Below are 4727 nucleotides of genomic sequence, written 5' to 3'. Positions count from 1 at the left end.
TCAGGGTCAGGGCAGGGGCTCCTGGTGACCGTGCCTCCTCACCAGCCGCCACGGCCCCCCTCAGCTCCCCAGAACGCGTCGTGAGCCGAGGGGCAGCTTTCCTTCCATCACACGCACGCGCACGCACACGTACACGGCGATGCCTGACTCCTAGCCCACCGTGCTCCAGTTAGCTGGCCTTCCATCACGCACACGCACGCACAAACACGCACACGCACACCGCGATGCCTGACTCCTAGTCCACCGTGCTCCAGTTAGCTGGCCTGCCATAAGTGAACCGATCTGCCCCGGCCGAGGCAGGAGGGCAGTGCGCTCACAGCAAAGGCTTCAGAAGCCTTTCTGCCTAGAGCTGCCTTCTGGCGTGCTGGCCTCTGTCCCTCCCACAGCCAAGTGGCATGCCATGTCCTCCGCTCACCACCAACCCTAACCTCCCACTTGCCCATCTGTCCCTCCCTTGAGGCGGTTCTGCAGCTCCTGCCTCTGAGCAGCACATGGTCTGACCCGCCGGGTGTCTGACAAGTGCCCCAGGGACAGCTGGGAAGCCCGTGACAGGCCCTGGCACAGGGCAGGCCATGGGCAGTGGGGACAGGCAATCTCCTCACAGCATAGACACAGATCAGTGCATAGGCATAGGACTATAGGGGGCATGGGTCCCAAAGATGACGAAGTTCCAAAGGCGATGACGGGACGCTGACAGCCACGGGAGCTCAGGGCCAGAGTCGTACTCTGGAAAGGGCTGCCAGATCGCGCCGCGCCAGTCAGGTCCCCAACCAGAGGCCTGGACACACAGGGCGCCAAGTCCCCAGCCTGGGCCTGGCGGGGCAGAAGACTCGGAGAGGAACTGCAACATGCCCGTGCCGAGCTCCGCACCCTCCCCTCCCCGTCCTCATGCGTGTATGCACGCTCTGTCGTGGTGGGAGGTTCCTGAAGTGGCAGGACGGCACATTTTAAGGACACACGTCTCCACTCTGTCAGGGTACACACGCGCCCAAGGAGGAAGCCCCACTGAGTGCGGCCCTCCGCAGCCCTCTCGGCCATCCCTCAGAACAGGGGCCACACACAGATGCGTCTCCATACGCTTGAGCACTGGGACTGGGTCCCACGCGAGCACTTAACCCCTGCGCTACACGGCCAGCCCTGGACGCACGTTTTACCCAAACTAAAAAAGCAGCGTCTGGAATCCATGAGTGAGTTCAGAAACTGGAATCCAGAGCTGGGAGGGCAGGAGCCAGTCCGAGCTCACAGCCTCCCCACCGTTCCCCGCCCCAAGCACGCAGGTGGGAAAGAGCCTGGGCAGCTCTGCCGGCCAGCAGGAGGAGAGTCCAGGGGAGGGTGCGGGAAGCGTGGGACTCCCATCCGCCCACCCATCCCGCACGGCTGGTCCCACATGGTCCCGGTTCCGGGGACAGAGCTGAGACCGCACGGGAACGGGTGCGCCGCAATGCAGTCCTCCACGGCTCCTCCTGCTCTCTGGGGGCCAGGGCATCTTGGAGGTGCTACTAGTCCTAGCAGGGCCAGCTGGCTTGCCTGGGCACGGGCCAGCCCTGGCTGGCCTCCCCATCCATTGGCCCTGCCAGGAAGCTGGCTCTGGGCAGGCAGGTAGCACCTGGATAGTCTGATGCCAGCTCGGGTGGGGTGAGCAGAGCAGGGGGAGAGGCAGAGGGTCCAGGGCTGTGCCCCAGCCCACTGCCCACTGTACCCAGCTCCTGGTGACAGGCTCAGGGCAGGGGGAGGCCCTGTGGCCAAGGGGACAACTCACTCACATCCCCACCTCTCAGGCGAGACAGGCTGGAGGGGACGAGAGCTTCCATGAGGATAACAGGACCTATGGCCCCACGTCTGTCCACAACCTGCTCAGTCTACATGCCCAACGTGGCCCTCCTAGCACAGGCTGCCCACCTGGAGGCCTGTGACCTACGAGGTGGCCTTCACCTGTGCCCTCACTCATGACCCCACCCACGACCTCACCCGTGACCCCGAGGGGGAACATGCCTTTTCCTGAGCCGGCAAGGAGGGACAGGTTGGGAGGAGGCCGGGCAGGACGGGCTCTGGCACAGGCCTAACCCTTGGGGACCCAGGCCCGGCAGCGCCCAGCACTGCCCTCACCCTGCGGCTGAGGGAAGGAGGCCCGGGGAGGGGAAGCGTGGGTCGGGGGGACAGGGTTACCCGGTCAGGCATGACTGTCGTCCACCAGGGCAGGTCTGGGGTGCATCCCCCAAGGCGGCCCGCACGGGAGGACAGGAGGCGCATCTGCCAGACCTCGTGGGTCAGCCCCTCTGTGGGTGCTCAGGCAGGGAGGCCTTGGCCTCCGCCTCCGGTCTGCAGTGGGCAGGGCGCACGGCAGGGGCTCAGAGGCTTGGAGGCGACCCCAAGGCAGGAGCCCAGCCCCTGGCATGGACCAGCTCTGGCCCTACCATGTCCGCTAGCCCACAGGCTTCTGGTGCATCCCAGCCTCGGCTCCCCGCAGTCCCTGGGTCTCACCTCCAGCCGTCTCCTCGGTCTGCGGGCCGGGGGTGGTGTGTTTGAAAACAGACACCTGGGGGCAGCCTGCGGCATGGTGGTTAAAACAACTGGATCCCACTCACCAACTGCATGGTTCAAGCCCCAGGACCAGCAGCTTGAGAAACACTCCAGGTGTGTGTGTAGACACGCCCAGAATCCTGACAGAAGGGACTGCAGCATGGCCACCTCCCCGGGAGTGATTTCTCACTCTGTCTGTCTCTCTCTGGTGAGGGTACACACCCTCCAGCGTTGAAAAGAGAAAGGAGACACCCCTGGGGTCAGCAGGTAGTATTATGGTTGTCGCGGGACTTCCACATAGCGACTGTGATTCAAATCCCAGACCCAGCGACTCGAAGTTCATGCTGGACGCGTGTGCATCCGTGCCGAGATACTCAGAGGAGAAGGGGCTGCAACATGGCCACCTCCCCAGGGGTGATGTCTCACTTTCTCTTTCTCTGTCTTTCTGGAGAACACATGAGCCATAGCGCAAAAATCTCTCTAAAAAAGTGGGGGATGGGACCAGCAGTTGGCATAATGACTATGTCGCTGGACTCCCAGGTAGTCGACCGTGGTTTGAGTCCCAGACCTGGTGGCTTGAACTCACGCTGGGAGTGTGTGCGTGCGTGCCCAAGATCCCAAGAAGAGAATGGAGAAGGGATTGTGGCGTGGCCATTCCCCTGGGGTGTGATTTCTCGCTCTCTGTCTCTCTGTGGGCTGAGAGGTGGTGTGCAGGCCTGACACACCCAGGGCACCAGCAGGGCCGTGCATCACAGCGGAGCAGCTCCTGGGGCTGCACGCCGCATAATGGAAGCCCATGTGGAGAGACAGACGGGACGGGGTCCCCACAGGATGACAGACATGCCCATCTCCCTGCCATGGTGCCTGATGTCTGGTGCATCCCACCATCCTGCATGACAGGCCACTGTGGCCAGCCGGCCATGTGATGTGAGAGCACCCACACACCTAGCCTCTCAGCACCTGGCACTGGAGTGCAAACCTTGCCGTTCATCAGACTCCCATAAACACTTCTGCAGCAGCTCAGTGGGGCCATCGGGGCCTTTCCCCGGCAGAGCTCAGGGAGGTCATCGGGCCCTACCCCCCACCACCACCGCAGGGCTCAGCGGGGGTGGGGTGGGGGACGTTGGGCTCTTCCCCTCCCCAGAGCTCTGCAGGGATGTCGGGCCCTTTCCCCCGGCAGAGCACAGGGAGGTCATCGGGGTTCCTTTCCTGCAGATGTGCCCAGGGAAGAGGAGGCAGCTGACGTGTATGAATGCACAAGACAGCCCAGAAAGACCTGTGTCACCGGTGGCTGGTGTCGGTGTCTGCCCTGCAGAAGGGTGGTCAGCCACACCAGGAGCGCCCACCATCAGGGGAACGCTGTGCGACCCCACCGAGTCCTTAGCAGTGAGCCAGCCGGAGAGGAGACAGCGGCGGGGACAGTGGCCGGGGCTTGGCCAGCTTCTCCTTCACAGGAGGGAGTCAGGGAGGGCGTGAGTCATCCCAGGCCCAGCGCAGCAGCAGGGCTGGGACGGGGCCCCTGCCCCAGGTGGACACCTGGCTGTCCTGGCCCCCTGTGGCCAGCAGACCCCGTGAAGCTGAGGGGCCCGGGTGGGGCCAGGACCTCAGATGACAGCCACCAGACTGGGCAGCTGCCGGGGACAGGGTCCTGGTGGAGTAGGCTGCCCTCCCAGCTGCAGCGCCCTGAGGGTGCTCTCTGCCTTATTTGGCTTGGATGAGACGCCCGTAAACACTTCTGTAACACTTCTGTGCCAGCGCTTCTGCCCGCGGGCGGGGCAGGCAAAGGAGAAGAGAGGAGGGGGAGGAGGGAGGGAGGGAGGGAGGGAGGACGTGGCACCAGGAGCTGCGGGCGGCCGCTGGGGCCTTGTACTGAGGCCGCCGGCAGGCTTGGCCGGCACCAAGGGAGCTCTGGGCCTGTTCCCCTGCCCGGGCAGACACCCCACCTTTACACAGGAAGGTGGTGAGGTCGGCCAAGGGCATGGGATGGAGCTGCTGCCCCCACAGCCCCCGCAGGGCTGCCCTGCCCAGAGGAGCCGGGCTTCTCTGACATAATGGCGGCCTGCGCCTCCTCCGCAGAGCCTCACTGCTGGGCCTGAGACCCGGGGCGGGCGGTGAGCCTGGGTGACAGCACTGTCCTTGAGCTCCGGCCCCGGGCCCCCGGACAGTGTGCAGGCCAGGCCCTCCGGGCCCTCGAGTGCCAACACTGG

The sequence above is a fragment of the Tupaia chinensis genome, unplaced genomic scaffold (genome assembly GCF_000334495.1).
Source record: "Tupaia chinensis unplaced genomic scaffold, TupChi_1.0 Scaffold000355_1, whole genome shotgun sequence".
Classification (NCBI taxonomy): Eukaryota; Metazoa; Chordata; class Mammalia; order Scandentia; family Tupaiidae; genus Tupaia; species Tupaia belangeri.
This window is presented reverse-complemented; position numbering follows the sequence as displayed.